This window comes from Protopterus annectens, chromosome 2.part1 (genome assembly GCF_019279795.1).
Source record: "Protopterus annectens isolate FY-2018-M chromosome 2.part1, PAN1.0, whole genome shotgun sequence".
NCBI classification, from domain to species: domain Eukaryota; kingdom Metazoa; phylum Chordata; order Ceratodontiformes; family Protopteridae; genus Protopterus; species Protopterus annectens.
In genome coordinates this window covers 249,950,664-249,964,438 of record NC_056729.1, presented here as the reverse complement: position 1 = coordinate 249,964,438, position 13,775 = coordinate 249,950,664, and the positions used below count along the sequence as shown (strand labels likewise).

Genomic DNA, 13,775 nt, shown 5'->3' with positions numbered 1-13,775 from the left:
CATAGTATACCAACATATTGGGCATGCAGGTCCTTTTGTGCAGTCTAGGTGAAGTAATGGCATTATTATATAGGCACTGTATCCACTTTGAATGCATGTAACTAACATAATAAACTGCTTAAGAAGAACATCACTAACACCTGAATTTGAATATGAACCCCCCGACAACCTACGGATCATAATCAATTATCGAGCAACAATGTCTGCCCAAAAGGAAAAGGTGGGGAAAAAAAGATGGAGGAAGTCACAAATGAAGGCAATGCTTTAGATGACAATAAGTGCAAACCACGTTCATGATGATGAGATAACTGTATGTATTAATAGGCCTGAAAACATTATTTTTAACATGCCTAGTACCAGATTGCCTGAACATGACTGACGAGCTGTCCCTTTGTCTGACTGACTGGCTCTACTCCTCCTACTGGGGCTGGTCAGGTGTAAGCAGTCACTTAATTGCATTTGCTCCCACACAATATTAACATAAAATTATGTTTCCAGATAATGACAATACAGCATCTACTGTGAAAAAGGGCATTTATATCCGTGAGCCACCCCCTTGTGGTTTTGTACACTGATGTGTGTGAACAGGATTTGATATTTCATTTGAACAGCTTTTCAATAATAAGTCCTGCAGTCTGATCCATCAGACGTTTATGGCATTAGAATCATTGAAAAAGAATGCAAAGATTGTTGTGAGACTAGCAGAAAAAGAGAGTGATAGTGTTATTCTAGATATTACTGCCTATAACGCTAATTTGTGTAGTTTACTTATTGATGAGACTTCTCACCACAAATATCAAACTCTGATACTGAGAAAATGATAACTGAAGTAAAAAATGTTATATATGATTTCCATCTGGAAAGTGGCCTGTCAGATGCACTTTGAAGAAGTTTCTATCTGATCTTAGGAAAGGGGCTGCAAACTAAGCCTCTCTATATATATCTAGAGAAATAATTGAAGTTCTTGCTTCATGTTCTGAGCTATTAGAATGCAAGATTTTATTGCACAATCAAGTGAATTTAATTCCTCATTGATTTCTTTGGATTTTGTGTTCATGCCATTGGGAGCAGAGTAGTTTTTCACTGCAGTATTGTATAACACTGGTGTTGAAGATATACGTTTGTATTTATCACAAGGTACTCTTGCTGTACGCTTTATCTGAACATTTATCTGAGAAAATTTTGTCATGTATTTCTGATTTTATCCGTCAGATTTTGGGAGTAGCTATTGGTACAACAGCTGGCTCAACTACATCAATATTGCTTTGGCAACTTGGGAAGACAAATGTGTCCATGATCATTTTGTCAATAACTTCTTGGGCTATATTTTATATAACTCCTTTGTGGATACCATTTCTGTCACATTGTTTGGCAGTGTTAACAATTTTGATCCATTTGCTCAGCATTTAGTGACTCAATAGATTATCTAAAGTTCAAGGTCACAAAGTAGTCCTAATGCTATTATGATTATTATTTTTTTTGCACACTGTTTTCATTAATGTGTGCAATAATTTAAAAATGGCTAGTAGTATTTTTAGGAAAGAGGTAAAGACAAATACTTATACCACCAAAGATCCAGAAAAAAGTCATATTTACTATAGTATATTTAACGGCCAAATTATGCAGGATCCTAAGGTCTGCACAGATAAGCACATTTAATGATGAGCTTTATAAACAACAGAAGATCTTTTTATTTACAGTGGTATTCCAAAACTTAAGTTAAATCTTTGGGTGAGACGATTTGTCAGAAAGACATATTTTGCCAGACCTTATTTGCATGGAGGTCCCACTGGAAAATATGGATAGATCTCAGCCATTAGTTTAGGGTATCCCAAAACCCAATCAAAGGACCTTTATGATATTACTGACATTATTAAAAATGGGGAGTAGGCTATAAATACTGTCAAACTGCTGGGAGTATGACATTCTGATTGTACAGGCAATGTTTTCACTCAACTTAAAATGAAATGGAGCACATTAAACTGGTTAATTATTTATTAGTGTTCTTGTACAGTTCAAAGTTTACATGATGTATGTTTTACACAGTCTTTTATAAATAAAATGACGTGATTCGGCATAGTACAGCTTACTGTATGTTAACTAAGAAAAACTACAGCTGTGTAAATTAAACTTGTAGATGTACAAATGATCACTGCTGCAGTAGCCTTATCAATATGGGTTACATCCTGCCAAGAATATAACAGCTGGTCAGCTTCCAAACTTTCAGGGCAAGTTCCATGCACCCAAACTGTCAAGCATCTCAAACTGAGCTGACTAAAAGACAAGTTGGGATGCAAACCTTTCAGAGCTTTCCTGCCTGCAGAGAGAGGGAGGCTGAGCCCTGAAAGGACAATGCTAGGAATAGGAAAAAATCATCATCCACACCCTGGCATAAAAACACACCAAAAAAAAACAATGGGGATGGAGGGAAGGATTGAAACAGTGATCATTTGAACATCTACTGCTACAGTAAGTTCCCCATACACAATTGTACTATGTTCTTCATATTGAACACTGCTGTAGTAGCCTTAGTTATATGAGTATATTACCATAGCTAACAATATTTGAGAGGTGGAAAGAGAAGGGGCCAGGAGCCCCTGGAGAATAGCCTTAGCAAAGCTTATCTAGACCTAGAGAAGAAATCAGACTTATAGTGCTTCATAAAATTATGTACAGAGGACCAAATAGCAGCTTCTAGAATACCTCTAGAATTCAACACTTTACAAAAAGCCATAGATGAAGCTAAGGCCCTGGTAGAGTGGGCCTTGACCCTGCCTGGAATAGATTTGTCATGCTGAGTATAACAAAAGGTAATAGTCTTCGACAAACATTTGGAAACAGTCTGTTTTGACACAGGTCATTCCTTCATCATTCCTTCACAAGAAACAAAAAAATGCTCCGAAGATCTGAAAGATTTAGTTCTGTCAAGATAGTACCTGAGTTGTCTGTGGACATCATTTGCATGGAGTACCATTTCTCCCTCACTTTTAGTTTTAGGAAGGAAAACAGGGAGGTGGATAGTTTGTCTTAAAGTAAACTTAGATACCACATTAGCCATAAAAGAAAGATTAGTTCTCAAAGAAACCTTGCCCGTACTGAAATTGAGATACTGTTGACTCACCATAAGAGCTTGCAAGTCAGATACCCTTCTTGCAGAGGTCAGAGCAATCAGTAAAACTATTTTCCATGTTAAGAACCTCACATCAGCCAGATAAGGTGGTTCAAATGGAGAAAGTGTTAGCTTCTCAGACCCAAAAATAAGATCCCAAGAAGGGGCTACCAGTTTACTTGGAAGCCTCTTATGCAAAACCCCTTTCAAAAACATCTTCATATGAATGGGCAGACATGCTGAAATGACAGATAACTGAACTTTGACAGATTAATAATAAAGGCCATAGGATAGTAACTCACACAAATATTGTAAAACCAGATAACAACTAGCCCTGAATGAGTGCTGGTTATTCTGTGGCACCAATTAAAAAACCTTTTCCATTTGCTAATATATGATTTTCTACTAGCAGGCCTTCTTGTCTCCATTAGTACTTGCTGCACATCCTCAGAAAACAGATGGCTAAGTAAGCAATAATGCCCAACAGGGTGTGTGCTAATGTGTAATTAACACTTGCCCAGGGGTGTTATGAGGCCCGATGCCACAGGTGGAGGGCCACTACATCTCTGGAAGGGCATTAATTACACACACCCTGGATGGCATTATTGCACTTGGAGAATGGGCTGTCTGTATAATTGTGGCATTTTACTTATTAAGTGTTATATTATTTTTTATATATTTTTGATGTAAAATTCCTCTGCCTAATGTTTCAAACTTTCTGTAGTATATATTAATGGTGTTGGAGGAAACCGTCTCTTCTGCTTTCATACACAGTCACTCACACAGAAACATAAACACACTCATACACATACATACACACACACACACACACACACACACACACACACACACACACACAAACGTTTTTTCTGTTCATCTTTTTTACACTCACTAAACAGCAAATGCAATGCTTAGCGAGTGGAAAGTAATGGTGCCCATAAGTTTTTTTTTCTGTCCAAGCTCCACAGGGGCTTGCCTTGCTGCATAAAAGCAGTGGACTCTTTTTTTTCAGCGAACATTACTTGTATATTAATACCCTGCTGGAGAACATTCATTCTCCAATCAGGGTGCTGATGTACAGTTTGTCTAAAGGAAATTAAGTCTCTATCATCCATGCAAGCAATTAAAAATTATTGATGTTGGGTTGTATCAAACACCCCTGTTCTTTTGTTAGTAGATCCATTCTGTGAGGAAACTTATGGTAATTGCCCCTGGCCATTTCCAAAAGAATGGAGAATCATGGTTGCCTGGGCCAGGAGGTATTCACCACAGTGATCTTGCAGAATTCCTTCTGAATATTAGGAAGTACTCTGGATATTAGTAGAAAGGGTGAAAATGCATGCAGGAGCATTCCTGTTCAAAGAAAAGAGAAGACATCTGCCTTCCAGGCCTTTTTGCATGGAGTCCTGGAACACAATTTTGTCAGTAGATTAATCAGAGAGGATGCAGAGAGGTCTATTTGAGGAAATCTCCACAGATGGATCAAATCTTGGAAGACCCGCTGATATAGTTTTTAATCATAAGGGTTTGCCTGGTCCTGCTCAGCTTGTCTGCCACACAATTTTGCTCTGCTGGAGTATAGGATGCATATTGATGGAGGCTGTGCTGTGAAGCTATATCCTAAGCTAATCTGGCTAGTCTGCAAAGGGGAGGTGTAATCTGGCTCCCCCTTACTTGTTGATGTACCACATGACTGGAGTATTGTCTGTAACCACTTGAAGAGTTCCTGGGAAAAAAAGATGGTGCAGAGAACTAAGTGGCTTGATCAGGGCAACAATCTCCTTGATATTCATGTGCTTGCATCTGTCTTTGGTGTGCGCACCCCCTGCACTTTTCTCCTTCCTGAAGCAGTTTTCCAAACAAGGTCAGAAAGGCTTGTGGTGACTGATTGTTTTTGAGCAGGGAGGGAGAAGGGGAGACCTTGTTTTTGAGCAGGGAGGAAGAAGAGGAGACCTAGATTTAAGGATATCTGTTGTTTCCACCAAATGATTTCTCTTCTGGCATACATGAGTACTGGGATCTGAAAATATAAAGGGCACTGATGCTAGAACCAAAGAGATTTCAGTTACCACTGTATCTTTCTCATGTAGAGTCCTGCAAGGGGTATCATGAGAATCAGAGATGCCATGAGACCCAAAATCCTGAGTTATTCCCTCACAGTGACCAAAGTCTGGATGGAAAACTTTAGAGATAGATCTAAATAAATATCTATTTTTTTTCTTATGGAACAAAATCTCTTTGAACTGAGGTGAGTAGTTGACATCCCAGGAACACAATCCTGTGTGGGGAAGTCAATAAAGACTTTTGAATGTTCTCTTGAAATCCCAGCTTGTGCAAGAGACCTGTCACCCAAGAGAGAGATTTCTGACATTTTGAAAAAGACTCTGCAAAGATAAGCAAGTTATCTAAATATGGAAAAATGTGGATACAGTGTGGCCTGCTATGAGCTATAATTGGAGCTAGACACTCTGTGAATACTCTTGGTGCAGTGGATGGTCCAAAGAGTAAGGAAACGAACTGATAAATTGATCCAGCCACAAAACCTTAAGAAACATCTGAAACCTGTATGAATAGGGATGTGATTATAAGAAAACCTCTCAAACTGGAAACAACAAAAAATTGGACAAAGGCCCAAGACATAAAGGTACAAATCGGTATGCGGATTAACATAAACTTTGCATACATAATTATGTAACCCTGTCCACTCCAATGGAATTGTGGGATACCAACTTTCAAATGCAAAATGAACAACAGATGACTGAAATATGGCTCCATAGCCCAGACCCTGTAGTAAATGGTAGGTAACCTTTTTTTGAAACGTGTAGCAATGATGTTCACTGGGAAGGGAAAAGATGATGAACCTTTGGATTTTGTTTTTGGTGACTTGCAGTATGTGGGGTTTGTGGTAAAAGTAGGGCATTTTATGGTAGGCAATATTCTAATCTTAGCAAAAGAATATTATAGTTTGCTAGGACCTCCAAAAGTCATTCTCCATGGCCTACTGATCAGTGCTAGGACCTCCAAAAGTCATTCTCCATGGCCTACTGATCAGTGGCATAGCTAGAGGTTGTGCCGCTCAGGGCTGCCTTTGAGTTTGCTGCCCTTCCCCCCTAATAAAATCATGGTTGAATAGGGCTCCTCATAAACAGCCCTCCCCCTGCAGTTATTCCAATGTCCAATTACTTGGCTATTTTGCCCTATTTACCATAAAAACTGTAATGTGCATATTGCTTTACTACTTCAATGATTATCTGGATTTCATTTAAAACTTTTATTTTACATTTTTCATTTAAAACTTTTATTTTACATTTTGTAGCACAAACACTAATAGACATTTGCTAAACAAAGCAATGTAGTCTCACAATGAAAATAGACTTAGCATTAAAACATATCTGCCCTTGAAAGTAAACTCACATTCACTGAAACAGCACTGAAACCCACATTCTAAGAAAATGCATCTGGCCAGTGACAGATAAAGATTACCTTTGGGCTGTTTTCAAATCATAGGCCTCTTGCACAGAAAACTTGCATGTGTTCTTTGATACACCTTCCTGATTGTATTAAATTACATTCCTTGTATAATACAGCACACTTGTTACATCATGTTTTAAATTTATTGTTTTGAATATTTTTCCAGTAAGCAATGAAACAAAACATATTTGCCAAAAACTGACCAATTCAGAACATTTCCCTCATAAAAGTCTACTCAAACTTCTACAGTCCACCAGTATCAGTAAATATGCACAATCTCTTCAGAAGTAAAAGTCATGTAAATAACTCCACATTAAAGTGATATTTAAATATGTTCACTTTTGCATTGTTTATTTAAATACATGCATAAATACACACATACATCAATAAATAAATAAATACACTCCCACTTGGATATCAGCATGTCTCTGGTATAAGAATGATATTTGCCATCACAATAGTTTTTATTTTGTTTTTTTTTTTCCCCTAGTAACATGCAGGAATCTGGACCAAGACCAGACCCCACAAACTGATCTTAAATTTTAATTACCAAGCATACTAGCATGTAAGTAGCAAAAGTTGCTCTCGGAATGCAGCCAAGCAAATAACAGATATACCTACCCCTCATAACAACAGAGCAGAGAGGAGTATGCTGAAAATATTAATATTAAAAAGTAATGGCATATACTACATATATGGTGATGTGTATATGTATGCAAACAACAAAATGCAATTTTCCCCTTCCTGGGACATAGAATGATTCTGCCACTATCTAACAAAACAGTCTTGTGTATCAAATCTGATAAACTTAAAAAGCAAAGAGTTTGAGCAACACTTCCAAATAACTCATGGCCACATTTCAAAACTTAAATCAACTAACACAGAAAATTATTACAGCCAAGTGAAACCTTTAGCAGAGTAATTTGCTCTACCTCTGTCAGATAAAGTAGAAAATGCTGCCATACAAATTTCACGTTGTTTCTAGAACTATACATAAAACAATAAACAAGTAAACACATGTTAACAAATTACACTGATAACAGTTTAAGTAAGTTAACTGGGGACTGTGAAACCAAACATTGCTAGAGATGCACCTTCTACAATATTCTACCCAAATGTGCTGAAAAAGCGAGGACTACATGCCACCTTAAATAACAGATGCATGTATTCCATTTTACAATAACTAACACCATCCCAAACCCCATCTTCTCATATTCATTCTGGTTGTCAGGTATACAGGAAATATGATGAACAGAACAGCTGTTGCAAACTAGTACTGATCTATAAAACAGCTACCAGTACCAACTGCCCATTACCTATGACACCCCCACACACAACTATCAGTCTGCTCTGCTTCTGAAAAGACTCCATGTCTCAACGTACCTAATATAGTAATATCATCTTCAGCAGCGCTTGAGCAGGCTGTACTGTAAATGCGAAAACTTTCTGCTCCAACTGTACTTGTCTCAGCTACAGTAGTTCATTTATCTGAAAGCAGGTACCAAGTGCCTACTCTTGCATAGAAAAGATGGAAAATTAAGATCGGTCATGGTGTATTTTCACTTAGAAGATCTGAAAATGTTCCAATAGCATCGGCGCTACATCCCTGATCAATAAGATGAAATAGTACACCCCTATGCAGTTAGAGTTAGACATACATAAATGCACACATACACATCGGCTAATGAAATAAATCATTATTCAATTAATTTTCTTTTTATCTTTATTTTACCTGGAGGTGGAGGAGGAGTCAGGGGTCAGGGGAAAAGTAGAACACAACTTGAACTCTTGAAGTAATTTATTTTCTCGTCATGACTGCACCACTCATGACTCACGGAGTCTGATGAAACTGCTGCTGCAGTAGTTCACACATTAAAACAAATGGCTTGGTGATGGGGTTGCTGTTGCCTGCCTTGCTGTAAGCCTGTATCTAAACTAATGTCTAGAAGAGATGAATTAAAAAAATAAATAAACATTGCTGTTAGCTGCTCTCTCTGTCCAATAGACCAGCCCTCTCTGTCTGAATTGAATTAAACTGGAAGAAAGCTGCTGAATTGCGAGGTGCGAGCACACAATGCAAGAGCAACAAGTTAAACATTGGCGATACCATTCATATAGTCAGTCATACCCCTTGAGCCCTCAGCCAAATTCTGACATGCTGGCAAGTGGCTCACAATGCTGATGTATTCGTGCATGCCTCTGCATGCAATGACATGAGGGGAAAATGGCAGACTATAAAAACGTTTTTTTTTTTAAAAAGCTGGGAAAGAATCGGGAATAAAGGAGGCCAATCAGAAATTCATGACACCCCATTATTTGGACCTCAAAACTGGTAAATGCCGAGGAATTCAGTATGGTTGTGAGGTATGATGATAAGTATCTTTTAAGTCTAATTTAAGTCTAATATTACCAGGAAACTTGAAAGAGGAAGAAGAGTTAATAGGTTGTAAAGTGACAACATTTTGAATTTGGGCACTATCACAAACAGATTTAGGAAAGAAAGCTCCTGAACTGGTCTCCAAACATGTTCTTCCTTTGGCACAAGGAACATCCTTGAATAAAACCCCTTCCCCACCTGGGAAGTAGGAAATGGTTCTATCACTCCTTGTGACAGCATGTGATGAAGAACAGGTGGAAACTAAAGAGTCTGATCTGCAGGCTGAAGAATGACCCCAGGGAAAGGAGGAATTTCCTTCTACTGCCATCTGTAACCCTTATGAATAATTTTCAGAACCCATTTTGTCTGAAACAATCTGCTGCCAAAAAGAAAAATGGAGATTCAAACCTTCTGGAAGAGAAAAGGGGCCAGAGTGGGAGGTGGTCACAATTTCTCTTGAATAGTCATTCAGACTTGCTGGACAGTCCTTGGTTTTGTGAGGTTTGAGACTTCCTTTTGGAACACCCTTGCCACTTGTGTTACCTTTATTCTGTTTTTTTTTTTTTTTTTGCAAAAATTGGATTAAGAGAAAATCCTTTGTGCAATTTGGAAAAGGAGGACTGAAAAATCTTAGAGATTGCCTGCATCAGCTTTCCTCTTTTATCATACGTTTTGATTATTTCTGCAACAGAGGGGCCAAACACTAAATCTCTCCCCAAGGGGTAATTTAAAATCTCATTTTTCACATCATCTGGATGGTTCTGAGAACACAGCCAAGCAAACCTCCTTAAAACAGTCCCAGTGACCATAGCCCTGAAAGATGTAGCAATTGAGCCAAACATACCCACTGCAAACAATAAGGAGTGACCTGTGCAATAGAAGAAACTAAGTTATTTTAAAGCAGATTTTTCTTCACAAGAAACTGTAGATAAAACTTTTCTTATACTTTTACAATTTTTCAGAACAAACTTTAACTTATGAACCTGACAATTTAAAATTCAGAAGATCAAAGCTGTGTAAGTGTACACTTTTGCCCATATCTATCAGTAGTATTACCATCCTTATTAGAAAGAGTAGGACTGAAATTAATGAAGTGCAGAGTAATCAGCAAAGGCTACAGCTGCTGGGATAGGCTTTAGGAATGGTGTATAAAAATGTAAAAGACTGAGGAACTTTATGCATCTAATCTGCCTTTTTAGGGGCCGCTGGGTGAATATCAGGAAAATTGCAGACAGTAAGTCACACATCATGTAAAGCAAATAGGACAGGAGGAATGGGTGTAGGTTCTGGAAAATCTTTCTGTAGCAGCTAAGTATTTTCTAAGAGACTAAGAAACCTCAGTGTTCTCTATATGAAAACACTGGAACATTCTAGCAATAGTGTCAGAGAAAGAGATCCCCCCCCCCCATAGGGAGAATCAGAGCTCTCCTCTGAGTCTGAATCAGAAATCTGAGGACAAAAGCCTGTATCTGTCCCTGCATCTTCCTGTTCAGATTCAGAATTTTGAATCTTTTCAGGAAAAGAAGAAACCCCTTTTATTTTGTCTAAAACTACTTTGCAAGAAGGATCAATAGCCTGAATTAATCCCTGAGCCAGTCTCAATAAACTTCTCCTATCCAAAGAAGATTGAATAGGACTAGATAGTGCTTGCTGTTATATTTCTTTTTCACCAAAAAAATGGGGCCAACTGTGTTACTAATAGCAACCACTGATTCCCCAGGGATGGGCAAAGCATTCTGACACAAGAGGGAAACCTTCCCTGTTCTATCTCCCAACACCTACAAAAGTGGCTCTCCCTTGCCACTGAAGGGACTCCAGCTGAAGAGGATGTGACTAACCTCTGGTCCATTGTGGCTGTAGGAGCTACACCAGATGGATCAAGGTAAAAGATAAATGGTCTGAGGTATGACAAATGGCCGCAGCAGAGTCATCCACCTATGTCTGAGGCAAATAGCTAGCCTGCTGTGGTGGCAAAGGCTGTTTGATTAACTTTTTCCTTTTTGTGGCTAGAAGAAGAATCAACTCTAGGACCATCAATCTGTTCCCTGATCAAGCCAAAAATGGTGCCTCTTTTAAGGGGAAGGCAAGCAGCAAATTCCAGTAAAACTATTAGTCCACACAAGTTACTTTTTGATTGAAAACACAGTAAAAAAAAAACTTTAAAAATATGGCACCCCACAGTGGAAAAATAAACACAATTTCTCCACAGAAAATATGTTTTCATTTAGTCTACTGACTGAAAAAAGGAGTGGTCCATTCAAAGAACATTACAGTCTCAAGCCAGTTCATTAAACAAAACACACCTAGCATTAAAATAACTTTCCAGAAGTGGAAAGTAATAAAACCACAATAAATATAAGAAAATGGAAGGTTTTCTCCAAAAGAAATGTATCTGCCCAACAAAGGAAAGAACAAGCTGACTGTCAATCATCACATCCCTTAGAGGAGCATACTATTCAGTGGCAATAAAGCTCTAAAGTGCTTCATGCCCAAACTTGTCTTTTGGCCAGCTTATCTCCAGCTGCTTGACAGTCTGTGTGCATGGAAGATGCCCTGAAACTTTGGAAGACAGCTGGCTGTTACATCGTTGGCAGGACATAACCCATATAGTTAAGGCTACTGCAGCAGTGATCAATTTGAAGAACATAATTACTAGTTTCACTCATAAAAAATAAAGGAAACTACTCAGGTGCAAAACCATGCAGAAAATAGCAAGCAGCATACAACAAGTCTCTTCAGACCAGGAATATAGAAAATAGATTTGGGAGGGTGGCCTAATGGTTAAGGTGTTTGCCTTACAAACACAAGGTACAGGGTTTGAATCTCACATGGGGATAATTGGCTAGGCTTAAAATATCTCGCAAGGGCAGTTAGCCTAGTACTAATCTATCCAACCTATGAACCTATTCACCCCAGGGATCACGTCAGTCGCCCTGCTAGACAGGGGTCCAGGAAAGTAAATAATGTGGGAAGAAATAGCCAGGGAATTGTTATGGCTAGGCTTGTATAGGCCCTAGGGCTGATAGCCTAGTACCAACCTATGAACCTATAAGAATATTCCAATCCAATGAAGCAAAATGCTGTTAACTTCTTTAAAACCAAATCTTTTATTACCAGATATCTGGTAAGCACTTTCGCCAAAGTGGCTTCTTCAAACCATAAGAGTATAAAGCAGTTCAAGACACACCTTATATACATTCAAGTACACCTTCAATTACTAATTAAGCCTAATAATGACAACATAATTAAAGCATATACATTTAAAGTGAACAAGCAAATAGTGTTACAATACATCTATACAAGTAGTAAAGGCAAAATATTTAAAACATTATTACTGCATAAAAATGGACATCACTTAAGCATCTTAAAGATATTATATAAATAATATCTTTAATTAATCCATCAATAAAACAATTTATTATAAAAAATAAAAAATATTTAAAAAAAAAAAAAACTATTTAAAATGAAACCTTCTGTTTTTAAGAGCTGGTCTTAAAGGGACCTTATCATTAAGACCAGGGTGAATATGTGCTTACAGTCTGATACCAACACAAAAAATCTCATTATTCTACACACATGATTTCTACCAAATAAGAGACATCTTGTGTAAGCACTGGAATGTTTTAACAGTTGACCCTAATATTAGGGAAATTGTGGGTGAATACCCACAATTTTTATTTAAAAACAAGAAGAATTTAAATAGACTCTTATGTTATACTAATGCTACTTCATTCCATGAAAATAGAAGTCATTCTGGCACGAAACCATGTAATAAGTGTAATTTTTGCACATTTATATGTGAATCGAACATGTTTATACATCCCAATACATCTCAATTTTTTAGCTTTGATGTCAGTGCTAGTCGTGATATGGAACATGTAGTTTATCTCACTTTATGCTCTTCTTGCCCTGCCTTCTATGTCGGTAAAACCGATAGAAGGCTTAAGGACAGGGTGAGGGAGCACTTATACCAAAACAATAATGCTTTGTCTAAACATGTTTTAGAAACCAACAATTCACATACTTTTAAGTTTTTAGTTTTATATATTAATACACCTAGTTTGAGGGGAGGGGACCTAAGGAATTATGCTGAAAGAAATTAAACTAACGTGATTATCAGACTGCAAGCACATATTCACCCTGGTCTTAATGATAAGGTCCCTTTAAGGCCAGCTCTTAAAAACAGAAGGTTTCATTTTAAATAGCTTTTTTTTTTTTAACATTTTTTTATTTTTTTATAATAAATTGTTTTATTGATGGATTAATTAAAGATATTATTTATATAATATCTTTAGGATGCTTAAGTGATGTCCATTTTTATGCAGTAATAATGTTTCAAATATTTTGCCTTTACTACTTGTATAGATGTATTGTAATACTATTTGATTGTTCACTTTAAATGTATATGCTTTAATTATGATGTCATTATTAGGCTTAATTAGTAATTGAAGGTGTACTTGAATGTATATAAGGTGTGTCTTGAACTGCTTTATGCTCTTATGGTTTGAAGAAGCCACTTTGGTGAAAGCGCTTGCCAGATATCTTCTAATAAAAGATTTGGTTTTAAAGAAGTTAACAGCATTTTGCTTCTTTGGATTGGATTATTCTTATATTCCTGGTCTGAAGAGACTTGTCGTATGCTGTTTGGTGTGATTTATATGACTTTGGTCTGAAGAGACTCATTGTATGCTGCTTGCTATTTTCTGCATGGTTTTGCACCTGAGCAGTTTCCCTTATTTTTTATGATTTTATTTCTGTGCTTTCTGCTCAGGAGCATACATTTTCCTGTGGTACTCATTGTTATTTGGATTATTACTA

General features: G+C 37.4%; 1 protein-coding gene across 2 annotated transcripts in view; it reads left to right on the top strand.

Annotated features, from left to right (window-relative positions):
* Window positions 1-13,775, top strand: part of THNSL2 (threonine synthase like 2) — a 557,708-nt gene that overhangs the window by 120,709 nt on the left and 423,224 nt on the right. The gene's annotated exons all lie outside the window — the stretch shown is intronic.